The 19,628-nt window shown below is 38.4% G+C and overlaps 1 protein-coding gene across 7 annotated transcripts in view; it reads right to left on the bottom strand.

The window, feature by feature from the left end:
- The window catches only part of LRMDA (leucine rich melanocyte differentiation associated), a 667,757-nt gene that overhangs the window by 2,954 nt on the left and 645,175 nt on the right, over nucleotides 1–19,628 (bottom strand). The gene's annotated exons all lie outside the window — the stretch shown is intronic.

The following is a 19,628-nucleotide window of genomic DNA, read 5'->3' on the forward strand; positions in this document are numbered from 1 at the left end:
AAAGATGCCTGAGGAAGCCTTAACTGCTCCGGGTGAGACACACGTACCTGCAAATCTCACTACCTTATTCAAAAGCATCCCCTCTGGTGGTACTAAGTGGTATGTGAAAGCGTAAGTTCACAGTCACATCCCACCTGAGAACATCCTCAAAGATGCTAAATTTTACTAGCAGAGTTATTCTTTGAGCCCTCACACATGTATAGTCAAATTAAAGTCATCTCCCATGAACAGAAAGAAGGTGGAAGGGTCTCCTCTACTTTGGGAGTGTCTTAACAGAGCAGTCACTCTGCAAGTACCTAGCTCACCTCTATAAGGGCAAACATAACCTACCCCAAAGGGGACAAACACTGCCTTACGTAAAGGGTAAAGACAGGGGAGGAGCAGAGCCTCAATTTATTGTTGTTTTAGATTTCCAGGACTCACATAGCAAATACTGTGCCCACCTGCAGTATGAATTCACTATACAAGCTTTTATAATCTGCATCCATTTTTTTCCAGTATAACATCTGTCAGATAAGATACTAAAGCTTTGGAAGGCATGGGTTGTGCAAGATTAATGCTCTTCTTTCTTTCTAAGACATCAGGATGGTAACACATTCCTATGAGGGTGGGGAGAAAAATTGATAGGCCTGTCATTTGTTGTGAAAAACATTCCTCTTCAGGATAACACAGATGGGGAGTATATGGTGCAGTGTCCAATCCCTTTGCCCTCCTCCACAGAGGTTTCTTCAATAATTTCAATTTCAATAATTTCAATTTCACTAGTGGAGCAGTTTCCACATTCAAAGGATGATATTAGCATTCCTAAACAAGCATCTAATGAACAACAAGATTTTCGTCCCCTAAAAAGATATCCCAAGTCAGGCTGCAGCAGGCATTAGGTTGGTAACAAGGCCATTTAGAGCTCTAAATGCAAAGGATATGAGCAGTTTATTAATGGCATTCTTCAGACTCCTTTTTCGCTGGCATTGATAAAAGTCTTGTTTGAGGTCTGCCGCATTTCTTAAGGACTGGAAGCAAGACTGTTTATAGAGATGCTGGTGAGAGAGTGCTGTTTGATGAATGCTGGAGACTATAGCTAGGTGTCAGTGCTTAGAAAATGAGGCAAGGACATGAGGTATTAATATTGTCAATGATCTCTTGACAGGAAAACAGATACTGCATTCACCGTCAGATTTAAATAGACATCAAGTGCATTAATGACAAAAGGGCAGACTTCAAACAAAGGGGGTTGTATGGTGCTGCGCTGAGCCAGTCTCCAAGTTGGCAATAACCTGATCTGAAAAGACACTGTCAGGGCTACAGACAGGCCCGGGATTGTGTGCGGTGACAGAAAACAGAGATGCTGACAGAGATACCGGTGCCATATTATGCCAAGTATATTCTAACACTGTCTCCAGCCCTAACTAAATCTGACATCATTTCCTATCGCTTATAGTATTCTCCACTGCTCTGGCAGATTATTTCTCCCCAGACATCATTACAAACTCCACTGTAGTTTTAAAGTTACTGGCAGGCCTGTGCTGTTGTGGAGGCTGGGTCTAGAGGCCTAAGGATAACCTCAGTCAATCTAAATTTGGAGTTTGCTGGAGAAGTGCTCTCATTTTCACTGATATCTCAGCTACTTGAGGTGATCTGAACGCTAAAGTGTGAGGAGCTGTCACCTTGAATAAAATCCTTAAAGTAAAGATGCTCTGTTCCTGGGATGTTCAGCAAAGATGTCGGACAGTCTGGCAGCAGGAAATGAAATCCAGCTGCTGCTGCTCGCCTGGGGATAAAGGTGCTTGGGCTAGTGACAGTTAAAGTCAGCTGAAATTTTTGAAATCCTGCAGCCTACAATTGTTTAAATTAAGGAAGTGTTGTCTCCGCAGAGATTCCCTACCCAGGCACACAGCTGTGATTCGATTGCCAGGCATATTACACACACTGCTCAGAGAGTCTTGATAAAAGCGCAGTTGAAAATGTTGCCATGAGACCTTATTTATCATGAAGGTTATTTGTAAAACAATAATCTTGCTCATAAATTAAATGCAGTGACTGGTGTGGGTTTTTTCTCTTGTTTTGTTTTTTTCTCTTCCCACCTCCCTTTGGCAACTACAGAGAACTGCAAAAGGTTTGTGTGAGAATTTTGATGCTAAGATATTTCACGTGTGGATTTAGGAAAGCTAGTGCTTCTTTTCTGCCTTTCTGCTATGGTATTCTTTCCTTGTAGTTCAGGGGCAAGAGAACACTTGTGCTTTTGCACACAGGCAAGGGGAGGAATAAGGGGAAAACAATACAGTTGTGGCTGTTCTGGTGTTTTTTAATTAAAATATCCAGCATTGGCCATAATAAGCTAAGTATACCCCCTATACATCAAAACAATACACAGCATCCTGAATGAGGTTTCTGCTCAAGGTTTTTAAGAAATGACAACACAAGGTCTCTTGAGGGATCGTCTTCCCTGAATGAGGCTTCTAATTTTTCTTAAGTAGCTGATTCTACCATCACCACAAGCTGTTAAAACTATAATTATGAAAAAAATGCATTGAGAAGAATCCTTTTTAAATTCACTCTTTATCTTTTAAATGTTTTCACCCTTTGGAATGGATGTTCTAATTATGCTGGGTAAGTAATGACCTTGCAGTTGCCTGCATGTGTTGTGATATCAGTCTTTCTTCACAAACACGTTGTAATGTCAGCAACACCAGCTTTTCCTTAGCTGAGGGAAAACCCAATTATCCAAATAAATAAATAAATACATACATGCATACTAAAACACATGAAAAAGTTCAAGTCATGTTAGCTCCTTTTAAATTGGGCATGTTTCGCAGAGAGCTATGTTACACTTGGACCTCTATACACTTTCCTAGAGAAAAAAAGTTTAAAGATCTTCATGTATTATATAAAAAATGGTAAAAATAAGTTCCAATGGAATGTGCTAGACCTATAGATCATACAGCCTGCGTTAGTTACAGGTCAAAATTCAGCTCAAGCCAACAGTGATGTAAAGAAATTGTTGTCTAATAGCATCTTGTTGCCTTTCTTGCTTTTATCTTTTTCCTAGCAAATAAATACTCTATATCTACAAAAATACTACCTCTCAGCCATCACAACTCAGGGAGCTGTTAGGAACACAGCTTCCTCCAGTAGCTCAGTTTTCTCTAAAAAGTAATTACTAAAACTAAGTAGTCAAGCCCCCAAAATTTTGCCACCCCCCTCAAAACCTATTGCCACATCTGCCCAACACCCCTATCAGGCACTCATTTTAACATCAAATGTTTTTAATAAATCCCTCTGCAAGGAAAAAAAGCAAAATATTCACAGTTAAATTTTTTTGTCAAACACTGGTCTGCAGTATATATCAGGGACTACATTTCAGTAAACAGCCTTCTGCCTCTCTTTCAGATGGACTAACCACAGGTCATTGCACTAGGTCAGATAAAGTGTGGCACTTCATACACAGACTCAATATTCTAGTGGAAGTCCACCTCACCTAACTTTAATTAGAGTACAGTACCTAATCCTTCGCTGCCGATTTGTATTTGATCCATATTCATCTCTTTTTGTACAACCTGCTGTTGTGTAGTTTTGCTATGGGCTATTAAACAGCTGCCATGTTCCACCAAGAAGCTGGGTGCATTTCAGTGTAGTTATACCACCAATCTGTAAATTGTTTTGAGACCCTTCAGAATGAAATATCAATACCATTATCGTTTTTTTTCATAGGCACTTGGGCATATTCTACAATTAATGAACAGAAGTTGCAAAATTCCCTTAAATATTAATATAAACTTCCTTTAAAGGAAAATAATTCCCTACTGATAACATTTAGAGGAGAATAAATACCCATCTATGAACAGTTTCAAGTCTAAAATGCTACCGATTTAGGCAAAACACCTCCATGAGTCAAATTAACTTAAAACTCTTAAAAATCTTTTCATCTAAGGAATAAGCAAAGCTACTTTAAAAAAAAATCCTTTTGTACAGGAGTTTAGAAATTTTTCATTTTATATTTATCTTCCTGGAAATTTTAACAACTTTATCTAGTTGTCTAGCTCACAACTTCTTATTTTCAATTCCATTTTGACTTTCTATGAGAAATGCAGTACTAGAGCTTTGAAAAAACTAGAAGCCTAATCCTCTCACCTTCAGTAGCACATAGGTTATATTTTTCTGCTAAATCAGGAGAATTAAGGTATATACACTCTCATAGTCACTTTAGTTAAAAAAAAAAAAAAAAATTCATTCCATCTAAATTCCATCCTGAGCTATTTTATATCCATCATTAAGAATATTCAAACAACTGAATGCTGTAAAAAGTATCAACATATTTAGGAATCTGCTCTTTCAAAATATTTTCTTGGCTGTCCTCAAATAAAGAAAAAAACAATCCCCCAAAAAATCAAACAAAACCACATTCAAACCAAACTAAACAAAACCAAACCCACAAAAACGTTAGTCTGCCATTCAGCAAAATCATCTTGAAATCTGGGGAGGACAGATTCATGCAAAGCTTCACAGGACCCTGGGATGGGGTAGAAGGAGAGGAGAAGAGACATGCTAAATATCTAACAGTGATAGGAAAAAAAAGAATAAAACAGTTTATGCAGACCCAAATAGTGTACTTTTAGTTCTACTGAGTCTTGTGGCTGTGACATACGATACTTTACAATTAAATAAAAAAAAAACCAAACTTTTTCCAAAAATGTTGGAAATTGGGTGTTTGTCCAAGTTAGTCTTCTAAGGTTCATTCATCTACTTTAATTTGCAGACATTTATTTATAGTTGGGTCTTTATGGGTGTTTATGTAGAAATACATTTTTATAAACAAGAACAATAGTTTGAGCAATTAGAAACAACAAAGCCTTTAGCTTTTGAAATCTGTTAGGGCCAAAAGCAGAAAAAAATGCTTGTTGAGCTATGTTGTTTGTCTATATTGGTCCATGTTTGGTAAAATAAACCAAATTTAATCAAAAGTTTAAAACTATAAATTTATCTGACAAGAAGGGAGGGAATTATAGACGGACTTTTGTACTTCATGTTGACTTTTGGTGAAACAAAACAATTGTTTCTATTGAATATGATCCAGCCTATGAATTCTCTGACACGGGAATTTGAGAAGACCACTTAGAAGATAAGAAAAGATGTAAAGGATCACCTGGGTCACCGAGTCCTCCCCAAAGCAGCCAAGTATGTAACCCAGAGAGGTCCACTCAGACTTCCATTCTGCCCCAGTAAATAAACCACCACCAGAGTGGGGAAGCTTGAGCTCAAAAACTGCAACATGACATGGGAAAAGAACAGAGAGTTGCAGCTGTCCTTGCTAATGTGATGGGATCTCTGACTACTACCATTAAATCTGGTTGTTGCAACTGTAGTTTCCAGATTGCTCCAGGCTAGAGTCAAGACACAGGATTTAGACTCCTTAAATCAGAGCAGAGGGAGCAACACAAAGAGGAGAATACAACAGATAAGGATATGAATGCCTTTGGTTGTGCCACAGCTAAATACTGTAGAAGAGTATCTTATAATGACCTGAAATATCACAGCGATAAACAAAACCCAGAGATAAATTCCCTAAAATATCATAAAGTACAAGTGCTTACATAACAAATGCACAAATATTAACTTTTCTTATGTTATAAATTAGTTAATATTTTAAGAGGATACAAACACTACATGTAAGCAAAAATAATGCATAATTCTTCCAAAACTAGCTGTGCATAAAGGGATTAGGTTGTGCTTGAGAAGGCTGAGGCCAGAGCTCCTGTGGCGAAGGTGGAATTCCTACACCATGGCCACAGTACTCACAGACTGTCCCCAAATACTCTCAAAGAGGTGCCCATGAATTAGGGATTGTGGTCCATTGTAGGTTTCCTGGAGAAAGAAGATGTACCTTCAGTAGCAAACTGCTGATTCTGATTCTCCCCTCCCTCGGGGGGTAACAACATTCAAAGAAGGTAACCTTCCCATTCAGAGGAGATTAATTACCTCTTTGCTCTGCTCTCTGCACAGGCAGGCTGAAAGGTGGTAACATTTTCCTCTGGACATTCTACAGCATGGGGCATAAAATAGTCTTTCAGACTGAAAGAAATTAGTGAAAGGCACAAAATCAAATCTGTATCCAGTCTACAGCAATGGTGTTGAAATTATATACCTAAGCTAGAGCTGAGAGGAATCACAGAAGGCAAACTAACACACTGCATTATTGCAAGTATCCTGCACAGACAAGTACTGTGACATGTCAAGTCTCACTGGCCTGTTTGTAGGAAGGGGGGGAAAAGGGGGGAGTATGTAGGGAAGTGAGAGTAGGGGAGGGGGGAGGAAAGCAGTCAACAGGGAGAGGATGTTGGAAAAAATTTGCGATGAAGGTGATAGGAATACAAAGATGTGAAGTTTGCATCCTGGGCCAAGGAAGCTGCATAAATGTTCAGTGTAAACTAGCAGTCAAGCTGATGTGTGATAAAGTGCAGCCTGCTGTAAATACACTTCAGGGCTCCCAGTGCAACTCGGGATGAAACTTGTAATTTGGAAGGGGAGAAAAATAAAGAAAAAAGAGGAGAGAAAAAATGCACTGCAAGCTTTTTCTCACATAATCTGTTACCGGAAAATTGAGAAGCTTGTCCAAGTCCGTGGGAATAAGCTGATGAGCTGATACTTAATAATAAACCATATTGTGTCATGGTGCAGAGTCATCTAGATCCATTCAGGCCACAAACTATATTACTTTATACAGCCCTGGCTGACATACATTTAAAGCCCTCTACACATTAAGGAGCCATTAGGCTGACAGATTAAAAGTTATCTTGGAGCTAATGTTTCCATTATGCATATCCTGGCAGTGGAACAATCAACACACTGTTCCTCAGATGTCATACTTTGTTTAAAAAAAGGGTAGGGGGGAGAGAAGGGAAAAAGGAGGGTATCTTTCCCTCCTTGAATGACATTGACATGATCAGCTTTGATCTGGGCATGTGCTGTCTACAGATTCTCTACTGTTGGCTAAAATAGGAGTATTTAGGGCATATTACTTTAAATCATTAACCGGTTCCATACTCCTCTGGGTATCATTGTTACAATTTAAGGTCCTACACTTGGGATTTCTTTGGAATATTTCCATGCTTATTGTAACCATCATAAGAGAAATATGTTGGGGAGTGAGACGTCTCTTTCTAGTGAAAATGAAGCAAAAAGTACCAAACAAAAAAATCCAAACAATCAAGCAAAAAAACCCAACCAAAGGCTTTTTTCTCTTCAGTGCATCTTTGCCAGTTTTGCACTTTTAATGTCATGGATGGAATTAATGATGACTTCATGATGAAATAATTCTCATGAAATATGTTGAAAAATTAAAGCAGATTTTTCTAATTACTCAGACACATAAATTGTATAGTTAGCTTGCTACTACAGTCAAAGAAACCCAAGTGCACAGAAAGCATCAGTATGCCAGATTTTATGGGTGAACTGATGCTTACATTTGGATATATTGAATGCCCTTGAAGGAGATGGAGGAAAGGAAGAATGATTTCACAGTTCTTTTAGTCTTTAAAACACTTCTTCATATATCTCATTCTCTCATATGTGGTCAAAATAAAAGAAGTAGAGTAAAGGCAAAAAAAAAATGACTGTAAATATTCAATGCAAGTCAAGTTATATCTGTTAAATACCCTTCATCTCTAAACCTACGTCACAAGAGCTTATTTGCTTTCTGCTTATGACCAAACCCCCCAAACTGGACAGGCAATGTTAGCAACCAGGCAAAAAGCCACTCCTGGCCAGAAGAGCCCTGTTTGCCCGGCTCGCCTGGGCCCTGCAGCTTCAGGCCGAGCCCGTGGGCACTAGAGGGCAGCAGGCATTTGTCTAAAATGCCGCATCGCACCCGCCGCCAAACAGGCGGAGATGGCAATTAAAGCAATACTGCTTGTTAGCTTTGCAGCCAATTTCTTGTTCTGTCATGATCAAAGCCCATATTTATACAACCTCTGCTTTCAGTCTTTAGCCCAGGAGCCTGACTTCTGGTGGACTAATCTCAGTGAGCATCAGTTTGTGTATACAGATGGCGGGGTAGCGCTCTGAACAAAAGGCTCAAAATGTTGTCCGGGGGAGGCGGGAGGGGGAGGCGACCGCCCGTCTCCACCATCGGCTTCCACTGCAGCTGAGGTGGCACTTGTTCTTCTCTCACACTTCTATCCACTGCATAAATGCCAGCACTGTTTTGAACGATCTTTCTACTACTTTTGTTAATGAAACAGTGCAACCACTGAAGTGGTGTAAGAGAGACTTTTAATATATTCAAAATGATGGAGGAAGAGGAGGTTGTAAAATCCCTTCCCCGCCATAACTTAAAGTTCAGCTGTTCAGTGTACACTCACCATACGAACTTAGAAGATTTTCAGTTAATTTGGCTAACATATGCAAAAATGGCATTTCTGCTGGCTGCTCTACACTTTGGGCTACATTCTAATAATAATACTTACATTACTCATCAAAGGAGTTAAACCATAAAGAATGGCAAGGTCATTAAGAAAACAAAAAGTAACTAAAATTTAATCATACTTCACAAATTTTAACCATGCACAGATTGCATTAGCAACAAAATGCAAGGGGAAAAAAGAGGAAAGTAAATTCTTTTAGTAACTGCGATAGAATTAAACAAATGTACCATGATTTATGGGGCAGAAAGCAAACTTTTGGAATAATTATTCAGAAAGTCTGCAAGCATTCCAATAAAATTACAAATTCTTATGTGAAAAAAATTTGAGCAGCAGGGCCCTTCTGGAGAGTTTAGACACAAATTTGGCTCATCTCATGAGTAAAACTTGCTTTTGGATCTCAAATGTGTTCCTGCTGCAGGAGTTCACATTAGGGGAAAAAAAACCATAGAAAATTTAGTCTGGCTCAACTGGTTTCAAATTTCTCAAGAGAGTCATCTAAAATAAAGACAAGTTGCTTTTTATTTTTAAAGCTGGGAAAGAAAGTCTCTCAAATAAAATTAAAGAGCATAATTAAATAGTGCTGCTGTCATATCATGATACAGTTAAGGGAACCTTATTAGCCTTGCTCCTTTCCACAAGCCCTTCCTCAGAAACAAAAAAACCCATTTAACTAATAGCTAATGATAGGATTGCTATGATCTTTCCTAATACAAAAACAAGTGTTTTTAAAGAAGCTGATACTACAAGGTCCTGGATTCCCTTGATTTCCAGTGAAAGTTGAAGGCATCTGGCACTATGTAAGACACTTCCGGACCCCACAACAGCTGGTGAGTTCCTTTCTCTCTTCTATTACTGTTATTATATAGCATCAAGTGAAATCAGAAATGCATCTGGATCCAAATACTCAAAGTATTCAGAAAATATCTAGTTCTCTGGACTAAGTCTGGGCTTGCCTCTTAGAATTTTGTTCTATGCTGTATGATATGTTATACCATTTGCTATTGCTAAATAGTTACTGGCCATAGTCTAGTTCTCAATGCTGTCTCCAGTACTGAAAGCCAAAACACTGTCATTGTTCTGTATCCTCAACTCTTTTCCCTTTCCTCAGCCTCCTGTTAAGAACATGCTAATGAGATGGGGGCTGCAGGTTAAATCACAGTGGTCAGTAGAACATAGTTTACAGGTGCACTTTTAGCCTTTATGGAAGCTTTTTGCTAAAGATAAAAGATTGGGGACTAAGAAATAGCTTGAGAGAGGCACATTAAAACCCCTCCATTAGGGTCAGAGTCATTAAAGTTTAGTCAAAGCACCAAAGACTTTCTAACAAGTATTACGCTTAGTAAACGTTTTCCACCAGAGCACGGATATTGGTAAGAGCTCTTGGAGTGTGTCAATTAATCAGTATTCACCTGCCTTGACAGCTTGAAATATTACTCACTTATTTGGTTGGTTCAGATTTGTCAGACTTGACTATGTCACAAGTTAACATGTCCCCATATTAAAAAGGAGCCCACTGGCAAAATGTGGACATTGGACCTAATAAAAAACATTTGGCCAAACAATCAAGCAACACTGATCACTGTTATCACTCACACACACAATTAAGAGCAACTGTCTTTGAGACTACCAAGCTCAACAGGAAGCAATAACCTGTTACTTTACCAAACATCTTTCAAATAGTTAACAGAAGGATAAAGTGTCCACCACGTTCAGAGGCATTAAATTGCTTGGCTAAAGCCACATAAATATTTTGGAAGTCTTGAGTCATTTGCTAGTACAAATTACTTAAGACAGAAGCTTTCCCTCAATCCACAGAATATTTTTTAGCCAAGGAAGCCCCTTCTGCCACAGGAAGGCCATTTAGGCAATGCTCTCCATGTTTGCTCTCAGAGTGTGTGCTATTAAAACAGAAAGTGCTCTGAAGGTAGCAAGTAGTCTGGGATTAGACCATCACATGAATTCATAGTGGGAAAGGCAGTCACATACAGCCAATGTTTGGTTAAAAGTATCCAACAACAGGGCACATGAGTGCTGCTGTTAAGCCTGGGGCAGCGCTGAGCAGCACAAACTGCCCTACAGAAGACCTCAAAGATCTCAAAAGTAATAACAAAAAATTACACAAGAAAGATCTTTTCAGGGATAAGGAAAGCTTAACCACTTACGTGTGTGCAGTGAACCCTGTGGTCCTTTCAGAGAGGCTCCTGGGAAGCAGCTATATGCTACTGAAGTATTTCAGTCTTTGGGCAAAACAAGCTTGACATCCCTGTTGGCATCTCTGCTGAGAACAGACACTGCCCTTACTCAGAAAACATCAAACGTGACTTTCTGCTTTCTATGGTGAAGCTGAATACTGAAGGCAGGGGGAGGAGAGGTCATAGAGGAAGCAGTAGTTAGCGGGGTAAAGTGAGTGTTATAATCCCCAAATTGCAGTTCGACTCAATGTTTGCAGACAATCTGCCTGTCTAAACCAAGACAGTATCATTTTTCTTTCTTCTAGGAGAGGGTTAAGTATAATCTGAAGCCTGGAAAATGGCTGCTGTTGATACTAGTGAGGCCTTCTTTTTAACTAGATCCTTCAGGAAAAAACAAATTAATCAACAGCCAGCTGAAGTGGGTTTAATGATTGCATTCTGCATACAATCAGCTTTTCCCTTTTCAAGGGCCATCAATATGTCAAGGGAAGACATATCTGAAGGATATAGCTCTTAACATCAAGGTTATCTATTCTCCACAAGGCTCCCACTCCTTACTGGGCTGATACTTTACACTGCCTGTGTCTAACATTTTCATCAACTCTGCAATCAATCAAGGTAATAATGTTGTGCAAAAAATCAATTAACAACGCAATTAAACTTTCCTTATTATCTCAAAGGGCTGAAATAATACCTAAAGGGAAGATAGACTCACTGAATGCAGACATCCATAACCCAATGTGAAAGTGAATTATGAGGTTAGACAGATGCAGGCATGTACTGGCGCTGTTATTTTCAAAGGGATATATCTCATCCAGGCAGTGTATCAGTCACCACCAATCCCATACCCTAAAATTCCAAATTACTTTTAAGAAATATACGATGTGCAATATCCATTTCATATTCTCTTTTAGAGATAAACCCCCCAAAATCTGAACAGGAGTATTATTCAAAGACAAAATGATCTTTCAGAAAGAACATAAAATATAAAAGCTATAATAACATTTACATCTGTATACCACCCATGTCTGTAAATGCAGGTCATCAATTATATGTAATCTGTAGTGAATGAGGAACAGAAGAAGCAGCACAACATTTAAAGCCCAAAGGCTCAAATTTGCAAATACCTTGCATCAAGTACGCTGAAGGAAGAGCCCCAATATAAACACATGCAGCAAAACCAGCAATGACTTAAGTATCACTGAAAATAAGTCAGAGTGCCTATATTATTTTGTAATTACATTCAATCCTCATGGAAACATCATTCCCGAGAGCTGAGAGTTTTTAAGTACATCGAAAGCAAACAATTAACCCCTTGCTGTTGGGAGGATTTGGGTTTTAGCATAAAGACATTAAGGATCAAGGGTGCTCAGCACACCAGCACAATGGAGTTAATATAGTTAGGAACCCAGGTGCAATAGCCTTGTGTCAGAGATGCCTGGATGAGGATTTCAGGGAGGGTGAGGAAAAGAGCAGAGAAAGAATACATCTAAAATTACTAGGATACGAGGGATCTTACTGCTCCACAGGGACAACCAGAAAGTATTATACAAAAAAGTTATCATGACCAAGCTAGGTGTTTTATGGGTTTTTTTGACACCTATCATTTTCTATCACAAAACCTGAGCATTTCCCCTCAGCCCCCCCTGCTCATTTCCCAACACACACACCCCAAGTCTTCAGCCTCTGTTGTTTTGATTTAACATAGGCAAAAAGATAATGAAAATAGAAAACACTTAAGGGAAACCTATGCCAGAGTGAAAAGCTAGGATCACGTCCTGTAATAAGCTCGGGAAAATTTGGAAGCGGAAAAGGTTTCCCTTACACACTGCACTTTGAATTCTTCTATTAAAGGAGACTCTGTGTGTCTGTGTTAGGTGTTCCACAAAGCAGTTCTCCCAGCAGGGTTTGCTTAAGCACATAACAGCTGCAGTTTAGAAATAGTCTATTCCTACAATTAGCTCATGTAGTGCAAGTGGCTTGTTTGGACCAAGAACATTTTTTTTTTTCTTTTTTTTTCTTTTTGATAATTCTCCCTGGTTTGTCTTTGTCTTGCACTTCCTGCTCTTCCCCCTGTTACCCCCCATACTGTGGAGTCAATCATGGGTGAGATATAAATAAGTGTTACTAAAATTTTCCACAATTTTTTAAGCACCATGGACTTTTCCTGCGTGGATTTGGGACATTAATATTATTCCAGGATTAGAGAATTCAGCCATTACTATCTTAACCTTTAGGAACATAATTAATATGTTTTCATTTTCAATGACTTCATTGTATGTCTATCAACTGGAACCATTCCTGCTGTGTATTTGATTCCACTGACGATGGGGTGTGTTGGATTTTAAATGATGTGCTAGCACTTCTGTTCCCTATATACTCTAGTTTATGTGTTATTCATGACTTGCATTTGGAGACATGGATGATACACAGATGTAAATGCTATTAAAGCTTTTGTGTTTTAGATTCATTGTGAAAGACTTCTTTGTTTTCAGATAATTCTTTTAACCATCACAAATAACCAGTAATACATGACATTGTCTTGAGACATTTTTTTTTTCCTGTTAAGGTTTTTGATTAAGAGAATTTTTTTTTCTCCCTAGTGTTCTCTCATCATCAAAATAAAATACAGGATAAACTGACAGACAGCAGTTACACCTGCAGGATAATGTAGAAGTAAACCTCCTTTTTGTTATATGCTCATTATACAAAACCAGAAACAAAAGTTACTTTATTTTTTTAATAGCTGTCAGAACTGTGGATCCCAGTTTAAGAAGTGTGCAACTGGCATTATTCTGAAACTGCTTTCACCCTTTAATATTCCATTTGTAATCCTCAGGAATTCAAAATGAACATGGTAAAGAAAAAGGTACTTTGCCAACTCATGGTTTCCTATCTTCTTTTTCACTTAAACTTATTTTAGATTAGTAGTCTTGTAACACTATTTAAATATTTTGACTATATGGCAGACATACTGTGTGTCTGTTGCACTGGTACTAGATAGAAAAATCTGAAACACAAATACGTACTTAAATTCATGTATCAGCCTTGGAAAACTTTACCAGCCAGTAGACAGAAGCAATTTTTTTGATGGACAGATAAAACACTATTGATTTTTTTCATCGTCACTTATTAAGGCAAGGGGTGAACAGGTAGATTTGTGTATCTGGGCTGGTAAATCTTCAAGACAGTTGCATAAAGTTGCTGTACTTAAGTACATATACACACCTACATAACTTTGAATTGAAAGAAAAGTGCTCTCAAAAAGCTACATTTAATCACTAATAATTCTGCCAATTGACAGTATTATTTCACATGTCCTTACACCTTAGATACTTCCTCTCAATGAAGTTGAAACTCATTTCAAATGTAAAGTCTTGGAGTTGTAAAATTTTCTGCTTTTTGCTTTAAAAGAAATATTTTATAATTTTTCTTTTATTTCTGTATTTTATCCATTATATCCATTAAGCCCATAATAGAAGCAGCCTCTCTATAGAACTTAAATGTTCAGAAAACCACAGCAAAAAGGATTTCTTTGTCTGAAGTTCAAGCTTCTTGTTGTAGAAACCTAACTCAGAGGGTTCTGTCAACTGGTATAATGACCAAGAAAATAACTTATTACATCTTCTGCTGTTGGAGTAGTGTGTTGGATAGTGGGGGTTTCCACTCCCCAATGTACTATTTTACAGAAGACTTCATATTTTGTTGTGAGTAGTTACTGAAAAGAGAGTTTTCTATCTGACAGAGAGAATCAATCTAATGTCACCCACTCTTTACCTCCAATTTTCTACTAGCACCACCTCTGTCTAGTGCAATTTTGTTAATGTTTTGCTGTAGATGCCTGCTGTTTTACTTCACATGCCACTAAAGCTTACTGCTCTTGAGCAGTTCTGGAAAACTACCTTTGAGCTTTATGAAACAGCAGACAATTTTTTAAATGGAACTAAACTGTAACTTAATTCAGCAGGACACTGCAACCCTGCTTCTAAGTCTTTGATGCTTTATTAGGACAACAAGGCTCCAACCCTCCCCTTCAATAGACACATTGAAATCAGCTCAGAACTACTCAGCAGACCATTTCTAATGGCCATAAATCGGTATGTCCTGCCTCAGTATTAGTAGCCACCTTAACTGAGTAGAACCTGATGCAACATAACAAGGATATGTAGAGGTAAAATAGTTAAATAACAATTTGAAAAAAAATGGCCTGCCTACCAAACAGAAGTTAGATATTTTGGATGCCTCTGTAGTAATATGTGATTTCTGTCACTCTCCCAATGCCCTTTTCTGCCTTAAACACTCTGTCACCAAGCCTAATAGAGTTCAAGAAGCATTTGGATGATACTCTCAGGCATATGGTGTAACTCTTGTGGTTGGTCTTTTGGAGGGCTAAGGGTTGGACAGGAAGATCCTTATGGGTCCCTTCCAACTCAGCATATTCTGTGATTCTGTGATTTTGAACATAGCTGGTTTGGTTTTTTTTTACAGGTGGTGGTAAAGCCAACACAATATGATTGGTGATCTTGAAGTAGCAGGTCAGCCATTAAACCTCCAACATGTGACTCACTGCACTGCTAAGAGAAATTATTTAGATGAATGAAATATTTTTGACAGATAGTGAAGTCAAGAGAGATCAGGCTCAACCCATCCCCAAAGAAGGAAATAGTGACCCATAGGCTTTCAACCATCCTCCCTTTCTGACGTTATTCCACAGCACACATTACCAGAAGCTTTGAGACCACTCTAGACCATCAAGGGTCCACTAAGGTAAGATTAGCCAAGAAATGGGGTAATAAACCAGATTACAGAAAGATGGTACAAGATGTTCCTCCCTTTTTCTCCTACTTCTTAGAATTTTTTGTTTGGAAGAAGTCTGTCTTCTTATAAGACCTAATGATATGAAAACAACATTTTTCTTTACCTAAAGAGAATACCTTCATATGTTTTTTTACATAGTAACTGTGCAGGCCTGGTGATTCTGGCAGTCTTGTATAGCCTCCTTCCCCATTTATAGCAAAGATGGTTAAGTTCTGGACACATGGCTCTAAAATTTATTGACTTCAAGTGCAATTAATATCCAAGCCTCTGGGAAGCTTATATAAAGCTATTACTCTGTTCAAAGGGGGGGGAAAAAGACCATCAAATGCTTATACTGAAAGTTATTTTTCTGTTTTTCTTTGTCTCAAAAAAGAAAGGGGGAGGGGGAGATGACTGTTCCATAATTATAAATCTTCTGAAACTGTAACTCAGGAAAAGACTTTTCAAATAAAATGTTTCCCAGAAAAGAATATTTGGCAGTGGTTGGCTCTTGTTTTCCCTAATAACCATTAAAAGTCTGACCTAGTAAACCATTTTACTGCAACGTTTGAAATGGTAGAGTTTACATTTTATTTAATGAATAGTTGCAGAGCATTAAAGCAACATCTCGTCAGCAAAACAGCTCCTTATCCTCGCTTTGTCTCAATTGGTTTTTTTACATTTCATTTTCAATGACATGTCAGCCGTCTCTCACCAACCTCAAAGGAAAGTTGAATGCGGAGCTTACAAAGTTAAGCTGACATTTGCTCTCTTCCAATAAAAAATATTTAGTCCATTAAACATAAATACCTGTCATTATGATACATGGACTGGGTACAAGCCTCCCGTTTCCCTCTGATGTTTATTACATCCAAACAACTGCAGTGCCTGCATGTTTTCAACTTTAGTGTATTGATTAAACTTTTAAATGGCTGCCATATAACCCAGGGACATCAGGAAGATTAATTTGCGTCAATGTTCATCTGTAATTCATTAGCCATTTATTCTTTACAACCACATGGGCTATCAAGAAAATGCAGGCCATTTTTCACTCTGCACAGGCTTGGGAACAGATCCTGAAATTTGTGCTGCATACAAATAAGCTCCCCAGGCCCAGCCATTTAAACTGCTTGGCTTTTCAAAAGTTAAAGTTGGGAATAACAGCGGAAAAAAGGGAACATAAAAACCCAGAAATGGACAAAATATACGTCCTCAGGGTGCTAGGGATTTAACAGAGTTTGTCCACTGTCTTTTCATCCATGGATTATGGTTTCTTATTTCAGTCAGATTAAAATAACTGAAACTTGTTACTGTGCAAAGGCCATAAATAAATGAGCTGCACCCCCCTCTAATATCTTCTAAGATGCAGTTACTTGGAGAAAGCTAGAAAGCAGCAGTGAAGTATGAAAAGCTCATGCCTCAAGGAGGTTGTAGCTGTGAATCTAAGAGAAGGATGCAGTTTTAACCAACTCTCACATTTATTGTGGATTCAAGTCTTGCCTTTATTTGGGAAAATAGCCAGCTAAATATTGGTATGTTTCCTTAGGGTAGAAGTAAGCCATCTGGCTCCTTGATTTGCCCTACTGACCTCCTGGCACAGTATGAAGTGCATATTAAATAAGGAAAAGGAAAGAGAACAGTCATAAAGCAAACAAAAATGCACATGAATTTTACATTTACAACATTGAAAGATCAATGAAATGCATCCTGGTTCCTTTCCTCTTCACTACCTATAAATTACAAAATGGTGTCACTGTGTTAGGTAAATGCATAGTGGTAGGGCAATAGAGTCCTTGAACCTAAGGGTAGTAAGCTAGATATCAAAAATGAAGACCTCACAAGCCAAATCCAACAGGTTCCCTGTTGCACAGGAACATAAGCATAATAGCACCCTGTAACAAACACAGAAATCTCCACGTTGGTCTAATACCTCAATTAGGATGTAATCATCTCTACTTAACAGCTACAGTTACAGTGCTGCCATTTTAAAATGTGGATTTACACATACACTTGAAAAGAAGGCAGAAGGAGACAATTTGCTTCTAAAGCCAGTTATCACCTTACACAAATATCAACTTGGGTGAAAAGAACTCTGGAGCGAGCACCTGAATTGCAGCCATAGGGGGAGTGCAAAAGAATCAGTAAACTACACAAGGACATCACCTCAGAAAGTCTGTGGGACTGAAGAAGGCAATCAAAACCAGGGCCCTGCAATTCTGGGAGGTGATTTGCCAGGTTGGCCAAATAAAGATTAGCTACAAAGCTTTAGAAAACACAGATATTAAACGAACGTGTGAATGACAAAATGTGTCTTATGAATGTGTTGTCCTGTTGAGTGTAATCCTCCCAATGTAAGGCTGATGCTGCTCAACCTGCCTGCACCACCCAACCTGGCCTCTTTACAGCCACGGTGAGTTGTGATCTCAACATAGGCTGGACTTTCTCTGCTAAGGCACTGAGGGGAGCAGCAGGCTCTAATGAAGTCCAAGGAACACACAGGAGGCAATGATGTATCTGAAAAACCTGAGCTATGGAGCAGCAATAGATTTTGGCTCATGCTCTCCAGCAGCTCCAAAGAATTAAATGCTGCCTGCCATTATCTTATCAGCCAAAAATCTGCCATTTGGTGAATGTGTCTGAAATTTGTATACCAGTACTTATATAGGCAATCTGCAGGCAGGACTGCTAAGCGGCATTTCTGTCAGTTGAGTGGCTTGTAAATGCCCCAAAATAAGTGACCCAAAAAAATTACTAGATATGCAGGAATAACTCAAAGTAACTTTTGGATATGCTTTTGTGTTTTATTACATGCTTGAAATTTAGACTGAGCTCATAGAAAGATTCATTATAGGTTCATCAGCCTCACAAGCAAACCTGAGTTGATTTGTGGCTTCATTTTGCACAAATACTTACTCTTAATAGGCAGGAGAAAATTAAATGAGTTTTGGTCAGATATTTGGATTCCTTTTCTATCTAAAATTTGAGTCAAAAAGAATGTTGGGAAATAAGCCAGTTTCAAAGCCATATGTATGAGGAAAGAAGTCCATTTATCCAAATCTGGATAGTTTTATTCTGTACACACGACCTGAGTCGCTCTGGTCTATATCTGCCCCACTGCACAAGAAAAGATGAAATCTCAGCTTCAACTTTTTATTTGTTTTGGTTTTGTCAGCTTTAGTTGTACCTTAAAAATAATTTAAATATAATTTGTTTGGAATAAATTATTTTTCTACTGTGACAGGTGACATACCAGGAACTTCACCAATGAAAACATGTAGATAACAAGTGAGTTGAGAATATTACACAATTTACCTAGTCTAAGCAGAAAAAAGATGTAGTGCTAAAACTGTAACTTAAACTAAGAAAAGCAAAGCAAATTGTAGCATAACCATGGAATTTCTACCACATCAGAAAAAAAAGATATATAAAATAGCTAGTACACAAAACAATTGCAGGTGTTGTAGAACAGAGCCATTATAAATTCAGTGGAAAATTTTTCAACCTTACTTCTACAGATACCGAAAGCTACCTCATGGTGCTCTCTAAACAGTGTTTCCTTAGAAACTTTCACCTTTGCTTCGCTAGCATTAACTTACAGTAGGACACAGGTAAGAACCCCAAGCAAGAGTTTGGGGTTTAATTCTGTAATGTGCCCAGTATAACATATATGCCACATAAAAGGAGGCTCACCTATCCCAGGTTCTAATTAAATCTTGACAAATTAGGTACAGCAACCCAGGGGATCGTTTGCCATTCTGTTCACACCGTAAAACTTCTGTCCTGGGAACATCCCTTACAGGCTGTGTGCCATGGCCCTGTGGCACAGGAACAGGTTATTGTGGCTCACCATCTCACCTGGACTCTTCTCATGCTGCAGGAATCTCCAAGTGGAAGAACTAGGTGGCTTTGAACTTTCGCTTGCACTGGGGGGGCCTAAAGCAGTAAACTCAGGACTCAGCCATTTGTTTTCATTTTCATATAATGATGTGTCTAGCTCTCATGGTTGCACAGAAAACTGTATCAACTCGAACCATATGTTAACTGAGGCAGCAATATGTTCTTAAATTGGCAGACAGCTCAAAATGACATTTCAGCAAGATGTGAACTATTTTCAATCATCTCAATAGGGTGTTAACTCTAAAACCTAAACATTGCCTGTATATATATTTTGTTAACCATTTCACTGCTATATACCTTGAGCAAGATAGCTAAACTCTTCCTC

The sequence above is a fragment of the Pseudopipra pipra genome, chromosome 8 (assembly GCF_036250125.1).
Source record: "Pseudopipra pipra isolate bDixPip1 chromosome 8, bDixPip1.hap1, whole genome shotgun sequence".
Classification (NCBI taxonomy): domain Eukaryota; kingdom Metazoa; phylum Chordata; class Aves; order Passeriformes; family Pipridae; genus Pseudopipra; species Pseudopipra pipra.